General features: G+C 46.5%; 1 protein-coding gene across 1 annotated transcript in view; it reads left to right on the top strand.

The window, feature by feature from the left end:
- The window catches only part of LOC144764078 (uncharacterized), a 168,230-nt gene that overhangs the window by 145,306 nt on the left and 4,324 nt on the right, over positions 1-18,600 (top strand). The window lies entirely within an intron of this gene.

Genomic DNA, 18,600 nt, shown 5'->3' on the forward strand with positions numbered 1-18,600 from the left:
AGAGCTACTGGAGGGATGAACCCAGTGAGTAAACATTGAATGAGTCTCAGCCACAGAGCAATAGCAGGGATGAACCTTGTGAGTAAACATTGAATGAGTCTCGGCAGAGAGCTACGGGAGGGATGAACCCAGTGAGTAAACATTGAATGAGTCTCAGCCACAGAGCTACAGCAGGGATGAACCTTGTGAGTAAACATTGAATGAGTCTCGGCCACAGAGCTATAGCAGGGAAGGAACCTTGTGAGTAAACATTGAATGAGTCTCAGCCAGAGAGCTACAGCAGGGAATGAACCTTGTGAGTAAACATTGAATGTGTCTCGGCCAGAGAGCAACAGCAGGGAAGGAATCTTGTGAGTAAACATTGAATGAGTCTCGGCCAGAGAGCAACAGCAGGGCAGGAACCTTGTGAGTAAACATTGAATGTGTCTCGGCCAGAGAGCTATAGCAAAGAACGAACCTTGTGAGTAAACATTGAATGAGTCTCGGCCAGAGAGCTACGGCAGGGAAGGAACCTTGTGAGTAAACATTGAATGAGTCTCGGCCAGAGAGCAACAGCAGGGCAGGAACCTTGTGAGTAAACATTGAATGTGTCTCGGCCAGAGAGCTATAGCAAAGAAGGAACCTTGTGAGTAAACATTGAATGAGTCTTTTCCAGAGAGCTACGGCAGGGAAGGAACCTTGTGAGTAAACATTGAATGAGTCTCGGCCAGAGAGCAACAGCAGGGAAAGAACCTTGTGAGTAAACATTGAATGTGTCTCGGCCAGAGAGCTATAGCAAAGAAGGAACCTTGTGAGTAAACATTGAATGAGTCTTTTCCAAAGAGCTACGGCAGGGAAGGAACCTTGTGAGTAAACATTGAATATGTCTCGCCAGAGAGCTACCGCAGGGAAGGAACCTTGTGAGTAAACATTGAATGAGTCTCGGCCAGAGAGCAACAGCAGGGCAGGAACCTTGTGAGTAAACATTGAATGAGTCTCGGCCAGAGAGCAAAAGCAGGGCAGGAACCTTGTGAGTAAACATTGAATGAGTCTCGGCCAGAGAGCTACGGCAGGGCAGAAACCTTGTGAGTAAACATTGAATGTGTCTCGGCCAGAGAGCTACAGCAGGGAAGGAACCTTGTGAGTAAACATTGAATGAGTCTCGGCAGAGAGCTACGGCAGGGATGGAACCTTGTGAGTAAACATTGAATGAGTCTCGGCCAGAGAGCTACTGGAGGGATGAACCCAGTGAGTAAACATTGAATGAGTCTCAGCCACAGAGCAATAGCAGGGATGAACCTTGTGAGTAAACATTGAATGAGTCTCGGCAGAGAGCTACGGGAGGGATGAACCCAGTGAGTAAACATTGAATGAGTCTCAGCCACAGAGCTACAGTAGGGATGAACCTTGTGAGTAAACATTGAATGAGTCTCGGCCACAGAGCTATAGCAGGGAAGGAACCTTGTGAGTAAACATTGAATGAGTCTCAGCCAGAGAGCTACAGCAGGGAATGAACCTTGTGAGTAAACATTGAATGTGTCTCGGCCAGAGAGCAACAGCAGGGAAGGAATCTTGTGAGTAAACATTGAATGAGTCTCGGCCAGAGAGCAACAGCAGGGCAGGAACCTTGTGAGTAAACATTGAATGTGTCTCGGCCAGAGAGCTATAGCAAAGAACGAACCTTGTGAGTAAACATTGAATGAGTCTCGGCCAGAGAGCTACGGCAGGGAAGGAACCTTGTGAGTAAACATTGAATGAGTCTCGGCCAGAGAGCAACAGCAGGGCAGGAACCTTGTGAGTAAACATTGAATGTGTCTCGGCCAGAGAGCTATAGCAAAGAAGGAACCTTGTGAGTAAACATTGAATGAGTCTTTTCCAGAGAGCTACGGCAGGGAAGGAACCTTGTGAGTAAACATTGAATGAGTCTCGGCCAGAGAGCAACAGCAGGGAAAGAACCTTGTGAGTAAACATTGAATGTGTCTCGGCCAGAGAGCTATAGCAAAGAAGGAACCTTGTGAGTAAACATTGAATGAGTCTTTTCCAAAGAGCTACGGCAGGGAAGGAACCTTGTGAGTAAACATTGAATATGTCTCGCCAGAGAGCTACCGCAGGGAAGGAACCTTGTGAGTAAACATTGAATGAGTCTCGGCCAGAGAGCAACAGCAGGGCAGGAACCTTGTGAGTAAACATTGAATGAGTCTCGGCCAGAGAGCAAAAGCAGGGCAGGAACCTTGTGAGTAAACATTGAATGAGGCTCGGCCAGAGAGCTACGGCAGGGCAGAAACCTTGTGAGTAAACATTGAATGTGTCTCGGCCAGAGAGCTATAGCAAAGAAGGAACCTTGTGAGTAAACATTGAATGAGTGTCGGCCAGAGAGCAACAGCAGGGCAGAAACCTTGTGAGTAAACATTGAATGAGTCTCAGCCAGAGAGCTATAGCAAAGAAGGAACCTTGTGAGTAAACATTGAATGTGTCTCGGCCAGAGAGCTACGGCAGAGAATGAACCTTGTGAGTAAACATTGAATGAATCTCGGCAGAGAGCTACAGCAGGGAAGGAACCTTGTGAGTAAACATTGAATGAGTCTCGGCCAGAGAGCAACAGCAGGGCAGAAACCTTGTGAGTAAACATTGAATGTGTCTCGGCCAGAGAGCTACAGCAGGGAAGGAACCTTGTGAGTAAACATTGAATGAGTCTTGGCTAGAGAGCTGTAGCAAAGAAGGAACCTTGTGAGTAAACATTGAATGAGTCTCGGCCAGAGAGCAACAGCAGGGCAGGAACCTTGTGAGTAAACATTGAATGAATCTCGGCGATAGAGCTGCAGTAAGGAAGGAACCTTGTGAGTAAACATTGAATGAGTCTCGGCAGAGAGCTACGTGAGGGATGAACCTTGTGAGTAAACATTGAATGAGTCTCGGCCAGAGAGCTACAGCAGGGAAGGAACCTTGTGAGTAAACATTGAATGAGTTTCGGCAGAGAGCTATGGCAGGGATGAACCTTGTGAGTAAACATTGAATGTGTCTCGGCCAGAGAGCTATAGCAGGGCAGAAACCTTGTGAGTAAACATTGAATGTGCCTCAGCCAGAGAGCTACGGCAGGGCAGGAACCTTGTGAGTAAACATTGAATGAGTCTCGGCAGAGAGCTATGGCAGGGATGAACCTTGTGAGTAAACATTGAATGAGTGTCGGCCAGAGAGCAACAGCAGGGCAGAAACCTTGTGAGTAAACATTGAATGAGTCTCAGCCAGAGAGCTATAGCAAGGAAGGAACCTTGTGAGTAAACATTGAATGAGTCTCGGCAGAGAGCTACGGCAGGGATGAACTTTGTGAGTAAACATTGAATGTGTCTCGGCCAGAGAGCTATAGCAAAGAAGGAACCTTGTGAGTAAACATTGAATGAGTCTCGGCCACAGAGCTATAGCAGGGAAGGAACCTTGTGAGTAAACATTGAATGAGTCTCGGCCAGAGAGCTACGGCAGGGAAGGAACCTTGTGAGTAAACATTGAATGAGTCTTGGCCTGAGAGCTACGGCAGGGATGAACCTTGTGAGTAAACATTGAATGTGTTTTGGCCAGAGAGCTATAGCAAGGAAGGAACCTTGTGAGTAAACATTGAATGAGTCTCGGCAGAGAGCTACGGCAGGGATGAACCTTGTGAGTAAACATTGAATGTGTCTCTGCCAGAGAGCTATAGCAAAGAAGGAACCTTGTGAGTAAACATTGAATGAGTCTCGGCCACAGAGCTATAGCAGGGAAGGAACCTTGTGAGTAAACATTGAATGAGTCTCGGCCACAGAGCTATAGCAAGAAAGGAACCTTGTGAGTAAACATTGAATGAGTCTCGGCAGAGAGCAACAGCAGGGAAGGAACCTTGTGAGTAAACATTGAATGAGTCTCGGCAGAGAGCTACGTAAGGGATGAACCTTGTGAGTAAACATTGAATGAGTCTCGGCCAGAGAGCTACAGCAGGGAAGGAACCTTGTGAGTAAACATTGAATGAGTCTCGGCAGAGAGCTACGGCAGGGATGGAACCTTGTGAGTAAACATTGAATGAGTCTCGGCCAGAGAGCTACTGGAGGGATGAACCCAGTGAGTAAACATTGAATGAGTCTCAGCCACAGAGCAATAGCAGGGATGAACCTTGTGAGTAAACATTGAATGAGTCTCGGCAGAGAGCTACGGGAGGGATGAACCCAGTGAGTAAACATTGAATGAGTCTCAGCCACAGAGCTACAGCAGGGATGAACCTTGTGAGTAAACATTGAATGAGTCTCGGCCAGAGAGCAACAGCAGGGCAGGAACCTTGTGAGTAAACATTGAATGTGTCTCGGCCAGAGAGCTATAGCAAAGAAGGAACCTTGTGAGTAAACATTGAATGAGTCTTTTCCAGAGAGCTACGGCAGGGAAGGAACCTTGTGAGTAAACATTGAATGAGTCTCGGCCAGAGAGCAACAGCAGGGAAAGAACCTTGTGAGTAAACATTGAATGTGTCTCGGCCAGAGAGCTATAGCAAAGAAGGAACCTTGTGAGTAAACATTGAATGAGTCTTTTCCAAAGAGCTACGGCAGGGAAGGAACCTTGTGAGTAAACATTGAATATGTCTCGCCAGAGAGCTACCGCAGGGAAGGAACCTTGTGAGTAAACATTGAATGAGTCTCGGCCAGAGAGCAACAGCAGGGCAGGAACCTTGTGAGTAAACATTGAATGAGTCTCGGCCAGAGAGCAAAAGCAGGGCAGGAACCTTGTGAGTAAACATTGAATGAGTCTCGGCCAGAGAGCTACGGCAGGGCAGAAACCTTGTGAGTAAACATTGAATGTGTCTCGGCCAGAGAGCTACAGCAGGGAAGGAACCTTGTGAGTAAACATTGAATGAGTCTCGGCAGAGAGCTACGGCAGGGATGGAACCTTGTGAGTAAACATTGAATGAGTCTCGGCCAGAGAGCTACTGGAGGGATGAACCCAGTGAGTAAACATTGAATGAGTCTCAGCCACAGAGCAATAGCAGGGATGAACCTTGTGAGTAAACATTGAATGAGTCTCGGCAGAGAGCTACGGGAGGGATGAACCCAGTGAGTAAACATTGAATGAGTCTCAGCCACAGAGCTACAGCAGGGATGAACCTTGTGAGTAAACATTGAATGAGTCTCGGCCACAGAGCTATAGCAGGGAAGGAACCTTGTGAGTAAACATTGAATGAGTCTCAGCCAGAGAGCTACAGCAGGGAATGAACCTTGTGAGTAAACATTGAATGTGTCTCGGCCAGAGAGCAACAGCAGGGAAGGAATCTTGTGAGTAAACATTGAATGAGTCTCGGCCAGAGAGCAACAGCAGGGCAGGAACCTTGTGAGTAAACATTGAATGTGTCTCGGCCAGAGAGCTATAGCAAAGAACGAACCTTGTGAGTAAACATTGAATGAGTCTCGGCCAGAGAGCTACGGCAGGGAAGGAACCTTGTGAGTAAACATTGAATGAGTCTCGGCCAGAGAGCAACAGCAGGGCAGGAACCTTGTGAGTAAACATTGAATGTGTCTCGGCCAGAGAGCTATAGCAAAGAAGGAACCTTGTGAGTAAACATTGAATGAGTCTTTTCCAGAGAGCTACGGCAGGGAAGGAACCTTGTGAGTAAACATTGAATGAGTCTCGGCCAGAGAGCAACAGCAGGGAAAGAACCTTGTGAGTAAACATTGAATGTGTCTCGGCCAGAGAGCTATAGCAAAGAAGGAACCTTGTGAGTAAACATTGAATGAGTCTTTTCCAAAGAGCTACGGCAGGGAAGGAACCTTGTGAGTAAACATTGAATATGGCTCGCCAGAGAGCTACCGCAGGGAAGGAACCTTGTGAGTAAACATTGAATGAGTCTCGGCCAGAGAGCAACAGCAGGGCAGGAACCTTGTGAGTAAACATTGAATGAGTCTCGGCCAGAGAGCAAAAGCAGGGCAGGAACCTTGTGAGTAAACATTGAATGAGTCTCGGCCAGAGAGCTACGGCAGGGCAGAAACCTTGTGAGGAAACATTGAATGTGTCTCGGCCAGAGAGCTATAGCAAAGAAGGAACCTTGTGAGTAAACATTGAATGAGTGTCGGCCAGAGAGCAACAGCAGGGCAGAAACCTTGTGAGTAAACATTGAATGAGTCTCAGCCAGAGAGCTATAGCAAAGAAGGAACCTTGTGAGTAAACATTGAATGTGTCTCGGCCAGAGAGCTACGGCAGAGAATGAACCTTGTGAGTAAACATTGAATGAATCTCGGCAGAGAGCTACAGCAGGGAAGGAACCTTGTGAGTAAACATTGAATGAGTCTCGGCCAGAGAGCAACAGCAGGGCAGAAACCTTGTGAGTAAACATTGAATGTGTCTCGGCCAGAGAGCTACAGCAGGGAAGGAACCTTGTGAGTAAACATTGAATGAGTCTTGGCTAGAGAGCTGTAGCAAAGAAGGAACCTTGTGAGTAAACATTGAATGAGTCTCGGCCAGAGAGCAACAGCAGGGCAGGAACCTTGTGAGTAAACATTGAATGAGTCTCGGCCAGAGAGCAAAAGCAGGGCAGGAACCTTGTGAGTAAACATTGAATGAGTCTCGGCCAGAGAGCAACAGCAGGGCAGGAACCTTGTGAGTAAACATTGAATGTGTCTCGGCCAGAGAGCTATAGCAAAGAAGGAACCTTGTGAGTAAACATTGAATGAGTCTTTTCCAGAGAGCTACGGCAGGGAAGGAACCTTGTGAGTAAACATTGAATGAGTCTCGGCCAGAGAGCAACAGCAGGGAAAGAACCTTGTGAGTAAACATTGAATGTGTCTCGGCCAGAGAGCTATAGCAAAGAAGGAACCTTGTGAGTAAACATTGAATGAGTCTTTTCCAAAGAGCTACGGCAGGGAAGGAACCTTGTGAGTAAACATTGAATATGTCTCGCCAGAGAGCTACCGCAGGGAAGGAACCTTGTGAGTAAACATTGAATGAGTCTCGGCCAGAGAGCAACAGCAGGGCAGGAACCTTGTGAGTAAACATTGAATGAGTCTCGGCCAGAGAGCAAAAGCAGGGCAGGAACCTTGTGAGTAAACATTGAATGAGGCTCGGCCAGAGAGCTACGGCAGGGCAGAAACCTTGTGAGTAAACATTGAATGTGTCTCGGCCAGAGAGCTATAGCAAAGAAGGAACCTTGTGAGTAAACATTGAATGAGTGTCGGCCAGAGAGCAACAGCAGGGCAGAAACCTTGTGAGTAAACATTGAATGAGTCTCAGCCAGAGAGCTATAGCAAAGAAGGAACCTTGTGAGTAAACATTGAATGTGTCTCGGCCAGAGAGCTACGGCAGAGAATGAACCTTGTGAGTAAACATTGAATGAATCTCGGCAGAGAGCTACAGCAGGGAAGGAACCTTGTGAGTAAACATTGAATGAGTCTCGGCCAGAGAGCAACAGCAGGGCAGAAACCTTGTGAGTAAACATTGAATGTGTCTCGGCCAGAGAGCTACAGCAGGGAAGGAACCTTGTGAGTAAACATTGAATGAGTCTTGGCTAGAGAGCTGTAGCAAAGAAGGAACCTTGTGAGTAAACATTGAATGAGTCTCGGCCAGAGAGCAACAGCAGGGCAGGAACCTTGTGAGTAAACATTGAATGAATCTCGGCGATAGAGCTGCAGTAAGGAAGGAACCTTGTGAGTAAACATTGAATGAGTCTCGGCAGAGAGCTACGTGAGGGATGAACCTTGTGAGTAAACATTGAATGAGTCTCGGCCAGAGAGCTACAGCAGGGAAGGAACCTTGTGAGTAAACATTGAATGAGTTTCGGCAGAGAGCTATGGCAGGGATGAACCTTGTGAGTAAACATTGAATGTGTCTCGGCCAGAGAGCTATAGCAGGGCAGAAACCTTGTGAGTAAACATTGAATGTGCCTCAGCCAGAGAGCTACGGCAGGGCAGGAACCTTGTGAGTAAACATTGAATGAGTCTCGGCAGAGAGCTATGGCAGGGATGAACCTTGTGAGTAAACATTGAATGAGTGTCGGCCAGAGAGCAACAGCAGGGCAGAAACCTTGTGAGTAAACATTGAATGAGTCTCAGCCAGAGAGCTATAGCAAGGAAGGAACCTTGTGAGTAAACATTGAATGAGTCTCGGCAGAGAGCTACGGCAGGGATGAACTTTGTGAGTAAACATTGAATGTGTCTCGGCCAGAGAGCTATAGCAAAGAAGGAACCTTGTGAGTAAACATTGAATGAGTCTCGGCCACAGAGCTATAGCAGGGAAGGAACCTTGTGAGTAAACATTGAATGAGTCTCGGCCAGAGAGCTACGGCAGGGAAGGAACCTTGTGAGTAAACATTGAATGAGTCTTGGCCTGAGAGCTACGGCAGGGATGAACCTTGTGAGTAAACATTGAATGTGTTTTGGCCAGAGAGCTATAGCAAGGAAGGAACCTTGTGAGTAAACATTGAATGAGTCTCGGCAGAGAGCTACGGCAGGGATGAACCTTGTGAGTAAACATTGAATGTGTCTCTGCCAGAGAGCTATAGCAAAGAAGGAACCTTGTGAGTAAACATTGAATGAGTCTCGGCCACAGAGCTATAGCAGGGAAGGAACCTTGTGAGTAAACATTGAATGAGTCTCGGCCACAGAGCTATAGCAAGAAAGGAACCTTGTGAGTAAACATTGAATGAGTCTCGGCAGAGAGCAACAGCAGGGAAGGAACCTTGTGAGTAAACATTGAATGAGTCTCGGCAGAGAGCTACGTAAGGGATGAACCTTGTGAGTAAACATTGAATGAGTCTCGGCCAGAGAGCTACAGCAGGGAAGGAACCTTGTGAGTAAACATTGAATGAGTCTCGGCAGAGAGCTACGGCAGGGATGGAACCTTGTGAGTAAACATTGAATGAGTCTCGGCCAGAGAGCTACTGGAGGGATGAACCCAGTGAGTAAACATTGAATGAGTCTCAGCCACAGAGCAATAGCAGGGATGAACCTTGTGAGTAAACATTGAATGAGTCTCGGCAGAGAGCTACGGGAGGGATGAACCCAGTGAGTAAACATTGAATGAGTCTCAGCCACAGAGCTACAGCAGGGATGAACCTTGTGAGTAAACATTGAATGAGTCTCGGCCAGAGAGCAACAGCAGGGCAGGAACCTTGTGAGTAAACATTGAATGTGTCTCGGCCAGAGAGCTATAGCAAAGAAGGAACCTTGTGAGTAAACATTGAATGAGTCTTTTCCAGAGAGCTACGGCAGGGAAGGAACCTTGTGAGTAAACATTGAATGAGTCTCGGCCAGAGAGCAACAGCAGGGAAAGAACCTTGTGAGTAAACATTGAATGTGTCTCGGCCAGAGAGCTATAGCAAAGAAGGAACCTTGTGAGTAAACATTGAATGAGTCTTTTCCAAAGAGCTACGGCAGGGAAGGAACCTTGTGAGTAAACATTGAATATGTCTCGCCAGAGAGCTACCGCAGGGAAGGAACCTTGTGAGTAAACATTGAATGAGTCTCGGCCAGAGAGCAACAGCAGGGCAGGAACCTTGTGAGTAAACATTGAATGAGTCTCGGCCAGAGAGCAAAAGCAGGGCAGGAACCTTGTGAGTAAACATTGAATGAGTCTCGGCCAGAGAGCTACGGCAGGGCAGAAACCTTGTGAGTAAACATTGAATGTGTCTCGGCCAGAGAGCTACAGCAGGGAAGGAACCTTGTGAGTAAACATTGAATGAGTCTCGGCAGAGAGCTACGGCAGGGATGGAACCTTGTGAGTAAACATTGAATGAGTCTCGGCCAGAGAGCTACTGGAGGGATGAACCCAGTGAGTAAACATTGAATGAGTCTCAGCCACAGAGCAATAGCAGGGATGAACCTTGTGAGTAAACATTGAATGAGTCTCGGCAGAGAGCTACGGGAGGGATGAACCCAGTGAGTAAACATTGAATGAGTCTCAGCCACAGAGCTACAGCAGGGATGAACCTTGTGAGTAAACATTGAATGAGTCTCGGCCACAGAGCTATAGCAGGGAAGGAACCTTGTGAGTAAACATTGAATGAGTCTCAGCCAGAGAGCTACAGCAGGGAATGAACCTTGTGAGTAAACATTGAATGTGTCTCGGCCAGAGAGCAACAGCAGGGAAGGAATCTTGTGAGTAAACATTGAATGAGTCTCGGCCAGAGAGCAACAGCAGGGCAGGAACCTTGTGAGTAAACATTGAATGTGTCTCGGCCAGAGAGCTATAGCAAAGAACGAACCTTGTGAGTAAACATTGAATGAGTCTCGGCCAGAGAGCTACGGCAGGGAAGGAACCTTGTGAGTAAACATTGAATGAGTCTCGGCCAGAGAGCAACAGCAGGGCAGGAACCTTGTGAGTAAACATTGAATGTGTCTCGGCCAGAGAGCTATAGCAAAGAAGGAACCTTGTGAGTAAACATTGAATGAGTCTTTTCCAGAGAGCTACGGCAGGGAAGGAACCTTGTGAGTAAACATTGAATGAGTCTCGGCCAGAGAGCAACAGCAGGGAAAGAACCTTGTGAGTAAACATTGAATGTGTCTCGGCCAGAGAGCTATAGCAAAGAAGGAACCTTGTGAGTAAACATTGAATGAGTCTTTTCCAAAGAGCTACGGCAGGGAAGGAACCTTGTGAGTAAACATTGAATATGGCTCGCCAGAGAGCTACCGCAGGGAAGGAACCTTGTGAGTAAACATTGAATGAGTCTCGGCCAGAGAGCAACAGCAGGGCAGGAACCTTGTGAGTAAACATTGAATGAGTCTCGGCCAGAGAGCAAAAGCAGGGCAGGAACCTTGTGAGTAAACATTGAATGAGTCTCGGCCAGAGAGCTACGGCAGGGCAGAAACCTTGTGAGGAAACATTGAATGTGTCTCGGCCAGAGAGCTATAGCAAAGAAGGAACCTTGTGAGTAAACATTGAATGAGTGTCGGCCAGAGAGCAACAGCAGGGCAGAAACCTTGTGAGTAAACATTGAATGAGTCTCAGCCAGAGAGCTATAGCAAAGAAGGAACCTTGTGAGTAAACATTGAATGTGTCTCGGCCAGAGAGCTACGGCAGAGAATGAACCTTGTGAGTAAACATTGAATGAATCTCGGCAGAGAGCTACAGCAGGGAAGGAACCTTGTGAGTAAACATTGAATGAGTCTCGGCCAGAGAGCAACAGCAGGGCAGAAACCTTGTGAGTAAACATTGAATGTGTCTCGGCCAGAGAGCTACAGCAGGGAAGGAACCTTGTGAGTAAACATTGAATGAGTCTTGGCTAGAGAGCTGTAGCAAAGAAGGAACCTTGTGAGTAAACATTGAATGAGTCTCGGCCAGAGAGCAACAGCAGGGCAGGAACCTTGTGAGTAAACATTGAATGAATCTCGGCGATAGAGCTGCAGTAAGGAAGGAACCTTGTGAGTAAACATTGAATGAGTCTCGGCAGAGAGCTACGTGAGGGATGAACCTTGTGAGTAAACATTGAATGAGTCTCGGCCAGAGAGCTACAGCAGGGAAGGAACCTTGTGAGTAAACATTGAATGAGTCTCGGCAGAGAGCTATGGCAGGGATGAACCTTGTGAGTAAACATTGAATGTGTCTCGGCCAGAGAGCTATAGCAGGGCAGAAACCTTGTGAGTAAACATTGAATGTGCCTCAGCCAGAGAGCTACGGCAGGGCAGGAACCTTGTGAGTAAACATTGAATGAGTCTCGGCAGAGAGCTATGGCAGGGATGAACCTTGTGAGTAAACATTGAATGAGTGTCGGCCAGAGAGCAACAGCAGGGCAGAAACCTTGTGAGTAAACATTGAATGAGTCTCAGCCAGAGAGCTATAGCAAGGAAGGAACCTTGTGAGTAAACATTGAATGAGTCTCGGCAGAGAGCTACGGCAGGGATGAACTTTGTGAGTAAACATTGAATGTGTCTCGACCAGAGAGCTATAGCAAAGAAGGAACCTTGTGAGTAAACATTGAATGAGTCTCGGCCACAGAGCTATAGCAGGGAAGGAACCTTGTGAGTAAACATTGAATGAGTCTCGGCCAGAGAGCTACGGCAGGGAAGGAACCTTGTGAGTAAACATTGAATGAATCTTGGCCTGAGAGCTACGGCAGGGATGAACCTTGTGAGTAAACATTGAATGTGTTTTGGCCAGAGAGCTATAGCAAGGAAGGAACCTTGTGAGTAAACATTGAATGAGTCTCGGCAGAGAGCTACGGCAGGGATGAACCTTGTGAGTAAACATTGAATGTGTCTCTGCCAGAGAGCTATAGCAAAGAAGGAACCTTGTGAGTAAACATTGAATGAGTCTCGGCCACAGAGCTATAGCAGGGAAGGAACCTTGTGAGTAAACATTGAATGAGTCTCGGCCACAGAGCTATAGCAAGAAAGGAACCTTGTGAGTAAACATTGAATGAGTCTCGGCAGAGAGCAACAGCAGGGAAGGAACCTTGTGAGTAAACATTGAATGAGTCTCGGCAGAGAGCTACGTAAGGGATGAACCTTGTGAGTAAACATTGAATGAGTCTCGGCCAGAGAGCTACAGCAGGGAAGGAACCTTGTGAGTAAACATTGAATGAGTCTCGGCAGAGAGCTACGGCAGGGATGGAACCTTGTGAGTAAACATTGAATGAGTCTCGGCCAGAGAGCTACTGGAGGGATGAACCCAGTGAGTAAACATTGAATGAGTCTCAGCCACAGAGCAATAGCAGGGATGAACCTTGTGAGTAAACATTGAATGAGTCTCGGCAGAGAGCTACGGGAGGGATGAACCCAGTGAGTAAACATTGAATGAGTCTCAGCCACAGAGCTACAGCAGGGATGAACCTTGTGAGTAAACATTGAATGAGTCTCGGCCACAGAGCTATAGCAGGGAAGGAACCTTGTGAGTAAACATTGAATGAGTCTCAGCCAGAGAGCTACAGCAGGGAATGAACCTTGTGAGTAAACATTGAATGTGTCTCGGCCAGAGAGCAACAGCAGGGAAGGAATCTTGTGAGTAAACATTGAATGAGTCTCGGCCAGAGAGCAACAGCAGGGCAGGAACCTTGTGAGTAAACATTGAATGTGTCTCGGCCAGAGAGCTATAGCAAAGAACGAACCTTGTGAGTAAACATTGAATGAGTCTCGGCAAGAGAGAGCTACGGCAGGGAAGGAACCTTGTGAGTAAACATTGAATGAGTCTCTGCCAGAGAGCAACAGCAGGGCAGGAACCTTGTGAGTAAACATTGAATGTGTCTCGGCCAGAGAGCTATAGCAAAGAAGGAACCTTGTGAGTAAACATTGAATGAGTCTTTTCCAGAGAGCTACGGCAGGGAAGGAACCTTGTGAGTAAACATTGAATGAGTCTCGGCCAGAGAGCAACAGCAGGGAAAGAACCTTGTGAGTAAACATTGAATGTGTCTCGGCCAGAGAGCTATAGCAAAGAAGGAACCTTGTGAGTAAACATTGAATGAGTCTTTTCCAAAGAGCTACGGCAGGGAAGGAACCTTGTGAGTAAACATTGAATATGTCTCGCCAGAGAGCTACCGCAGGGAAGGAACCTTGTGAGTAAACATTGAATGAGTCTCGGCCAGAGAGCAACAGCAGGGCAGGAACCTTGTGAGTAAACATTGAATGAGTCTCGGCCAGAGAGCAACAGCAGGGCAGGAACCTTGTGAGTAAACATTGAATGAGTCTCGGCCAGAGAGCTACGGCAGGGCAGAAACCTTGTGAGTAAACATTGAATGTGTCTCGGCCAGAGAGCTATAGCAAAGAAGGAACCTTGTGAGTAAACATTGAATGAGTGTCGGCCAGAGAGCAACAGCAGGGCAGAAACCTTGTGAGTAAACATTGAATGAGTCTCAGCCAGAGAGCTATAGCAAAGAAGGAACCTTGTGAGTAAACATTGAATGTGTCTCGGCCAGAGAGCTACGGCAGAGAATGAACCTTGTGAGTAAACATTGAATGAATCTCGGCAGAGAGCTACAGCAGGGAAGGAACCTTGTGAGTAAACATTGAATGAGTCTCGGCCAGAGAGCAACAGCAGGGCAGAAACCTTGTGAGTAAACATTGAATGTGTCTCGGCCAGAGAGCTACAGCAGGGAAGGAACCTTGTGAGTAAACATTGAATGAGTCTTGGCTAGAGAGCTGTAGCAAAGAAGGAACCTTGTGAGTAAACATTGAATGAGTCTCGGCCAGAGAGCAACAGCAGGGCAGGAACCTTGTGAGTAAACATTGAATGAATCTCGGCGATAGAGCTGCAGTAAGGAAGGAACCTTGTGAGTAAACATTGAATGAGTCTCGGCAGAGAGCTACGTGAGGGATGAACCTTGTGAGTAAACATTGAATGAGTCTCGGCCAGAGAGCTACAGCAGGGAAGGAACCTTGTGAGTAAACATTGAATGAGTCTCGGCAGAGAGCTATGGCAGGGATGAACCTTGTGAGTAAACATTGAATGTGTCTCGGCCAGAGAGCTATAGCAGGGCAGAAACCTTGTGAGTAAACATTGAATGTGCCTCAGCCAGAGAGCTACGGCAGGGCAGGAACCTTGTGAGTAAACATTGAATGAGTCTCGGCAGAGAGCTATGGCAGGGATGAACCTTGTGAGTAAACATTGAATGAGTGTCGGCCAGAGAGCAACAGCAGGGCAGAAACCTTGTGAGTAAACATTGAATGAGTCTCAGCCAGAGAGCTATAGCAAGGAAGGAACCTTGTGAGTAAACATTGAATGAGTCTCGGCAGAGAGCTACGGCAGGGATGAACTTTGTGAGTAAACATTGAATGTGTCTCGGCCAGAGAGCTATAGCAAAGAAGGAACCTTGTGAGTAAACATTGAATGAGTCTCGGCCACAGAGCTATAGCAGGGAAGGAACCTTGTGAGTAAACATTGAATGAGTCTCGGCCAGAGAGCTACGGCAGGGAAGGAACCTTGTGAGTAAACATTGAATGAGTCTTGGCCTGAGAGCTACGGCAGGGATGAACCTTGTGAGTAAACATTGAATGTGTTTTGGCCAGAGAGCTATAGCAAGGAAGGAACCTTGTGAGTAAACATTGAATGAGTCTCGGCAGAGAGCTATGGCAGGGATGAACCTTGTGAGTAAACATTGAATGTGTCTCGGCCAGAGAGCTATAGCAAAGAAGGAACCTTGTGAGTAAACATTGAATGAGTCTCGGCCACAGAGCTATAGCAGGGAAGGAACCTTGTGAGTAAACATTGAATGAGTCTCGGCCACAGAGCTATAGCAAGAAAGGAACCTTGTGAGTAAACATTGAATGAGTCTCGGCAGAGAGCTACGGCAGGGAAGGAACCTTGTGAGTAAACATTGAATGAGTCTCAGCCAGAGAGCAACAGCAGGGAAGGAACCTTGTGAGTAAACATTGAATGAGTCTCGGCCAGAGAGCTACGGCAGGGATGAACCTTGCTTCAACTCCCCAGTGAGCCGGCGGCGGGTCGATGAGACGTCTAGACATCAGCTGCTCCTGCAGGACCGACGGACAGCAGATTAGTATACTGTGTGCCCTCTGTCTGCCTGCACTGACTTACCACTGGGCTCTTCTGGCCGCAGTATGGGGGCCAGGGCTCCAGGCACATGGTCCCCTCTCCATTCCCAGCCCATCAAAGGCTGGCATGTGCTTGCATCCCCCTCCCCTGAGCCGTCCAGTTATCTGGAGGCCATGAACGCCTGTTAAAAGCCTGACTGGCTGGGGCAGTCAAGTGTGAAAATACCAAGTGCTGTTCCAAAAAAATGTCATTTTCCTCGGCATAAAATGCACAGGCGAAATGGCGAGATTGAACCGCAAATAAATGCAGGGTGGCATCGGAACACAATCCATGTGTTTTTTTGTACTTAATTTGAAAAACCTTGGGGACTTTCTAAAAATTGTCCACTCTTGAATGCACGCGCAGATGTGGCTTTTTCTATTGCAGAAAAAAAACCTCCGCACAACATATGTTTGAATTTACAGACCATTTTCCGCATGTTCTTACGCTTTAAAAAATGTTCCATTAGCTCTCGTTGTGTGATTACGCTCTTACTCATTCCTTAATCTGTTCCTCTGAGACTAAAAACACAAACATGACGTCTTTAATTCTCAGTCATATGATGAACGTACATTCTCCCACAAGCATGAAAATTATCACAATCTTTATTTTACGGCAAGGACTTCTTTGAATTTGGCTAATGTGAATTATGGTTAGCTAAAAGAAAACAGATGCCGAGTTTACTCGCATATCTATTTTGTATAATGTGCATAGAATGTAATTATCTTTTGTAAAGTAAGTGTTATTCTCAAACAGTTGAATTCCTATTTTAGACTTTGAATTGACAAGTTGCCCGTGCTCCGAGACTGAGGCATTCTCTTGACTGAGGGGAATGTTTTGATTTGGTCTGCATTCCGTCCATCAATTGTGTGTCTTTTGCAATTCTCTGAAGTGGGCTCTTATACCTCACTGGTTTGGTAAAAACTCAACTTTGTAAAATTAACCCTCTGTAGAGTTGTCATATGCTAAAACCCTTTTAGTTCCAAGAGTCGGGTACTTTTCTATCAGTGGCGAGCCATGTGTGACACTTGAGGAGGAAGGAATAACCAGCACTCTTGGCAGGCAGCTTGCCTTCTCAAAATGCTTGTATTTTTAATAAGGCAATAATCTAGTCATTCAATACATATCATAACACATGCCTTCCTAGCTAGAGCATTTTTTTTATAAAAGTGAGTTTAATTTTGGATATGATTATTATCATCAAAAAGATGCCTGTTCTTCTTGTGGAAGCATAGTGATAATGCTTTCTAACAGTTTATAAATTAGGGTCACCCAACGCAGGTTAATGAGGGCCAGATTACACACCCATTCTGGTTCCCATTTTCCTTATCGCATGTAAATAAGATTCAGGTGGATATTGTGAAATCCTGACCTGGCTCCAACCTCAAAGGCTTTACTGGCCAGGTAGGTTTACTAGATGACTTTCTTTGTCTCCTTCACCTAAAGCACTCTGCTTGCCTTGCCTTTACCTCCTCTCAGGCACCAGCCTTTGCCCTCTCTCCTAGGCTCACCAAGGCGCTCTATGCACCCCTACCACCTAGGGTGACCAACTGGCATTAGTGTAAATTTAGGACGATGAGAGTAAAAATTTAGGGCACTTCTTTGCTACCTCCTAATGGGTTCACGCAGAGATACATCACTTCGGTTTTTCCGCAGCTGTATGTGCTCACTGTATCCTGTATCCCTGCCTCCCTGAAAATATGCTAGCTCTCACCAGTCCTCGTCGCTCCCACTGTGTATCCATTGCTTGCACCCCCAGTCTCTGTGCCTTGACGGGTTTACCTCACCCTCTTATTATACCTTGTGATACCCCGTGCTCCAATGTTTGTCCACCCCTCAAATGCACCCCTTTTGGTTTATGCATCTCTACCTTCATAACCTGTAATTCCTGTGTCTGCTTCAGCTCACATTGTCTCACTGTAGCCCTGCTCATCGTGTCTCTGCTCCCCATGCCTGTGCATCCTGTGCGTCCCCAGTCTGTCTCCATGTTCATCCTATCATTACAACCTCTGGCTATGTTTCAATAGTCTGTGCACAAACCGACTAGTTACAACCTGGAATTTTCTCTTTATTCTGCTTGTTGTGGACACCTAGGGATAATCACACCAGATTCATAGCAGCCACCCAACAGAGTGTTAACAATCAGGTAAAATTAGCACCATCATACTGCTTAACGTTATTAAATATCCACAAATAAAATAATCAGGTGACTCTTATTCTCCTGGGTTCAATATGTCCATACCCAGCATTTCCCTTTATGTAATAAAGCATTCTCGTTGAGTCCTTAATAACTGCATAGTATTAATTTGCTAAAACAAATCCAGGATTGCTTTGAACTGTATCCCAGTAAGCCTCATACACCAGAAACACAATCAATACGCTTGCTTATAAATTAATTGTAAATCACACAATTGCCATTGCATCCATCCACTACTAAATGCATAAGTAAAACATATTTATATTTACACTTATAGCTCCAACTCTAAAAAATGCGAGACCCATTGCATTGCAAATGCTTGTTCTTTCTTAATGTTGTGCAGCATTGGGAAAGTCTATATGTCTAAAAGGTGAGACTTCTTGACTTTGCTAATGTGTGTTTATTGTGGTTGTAAACCTCCTTTTTCTTGTGTAGCTCTGGCCAGAGCCTCTGATCTCTGGAGTTACACTATGTGAAAGATGCTCAGATTATTGTCTGGGTCCTATCACGGGCTCTTATAGTATAAAGGACTCCCTTGCAGCAATTGATTATATTTCCCGCTGTTATTGTGATGCTCTTTGTTGTGTGGTCCATTCACTGGAAAAGGCTCTGTTAAACCTGACAGCCTTAGGGTGGTCTTTCCCCAACTTTTTTCCTGCCTCCCTCCATTTTCTGTACTAGTTTTTGTTGGCCTTAGGACGCTGCACCTGTTACCACCGCTAATCAGTGCTAACATGTTAGTGCTCTCTCCGCTAAACATGGTAACATGGGCTCATACTCAGTTGGCATATTTAATTTGCTTATGTCCCTAATAAAGTGCATTACATGTGCCCAGGGCCTGCTAATTATTGCTACTAGTGGGCTTCAGCACTGACCGTGCCACCCACATATGCAGCCTGAAATCATGTCTCAGGCCTGCCACTGCAGTGCCTGTGTGTGAAGTTTACTGCCACACCAACTTGACA

This window comes from Lissotriton helveticus, chromosome 6 (genome assembly GCF_964261635.1).
Source record: "Lissotriton helveticus chromosome 6, aLisHel1.1, whole genome shotgun sequence".
Taxonomy (NCBI): Eukaryota; Metazoa; Chordata; class Amphibia; order Caudata; family Salamandridae; genus Lissotriton; species Lissotriton helveticus.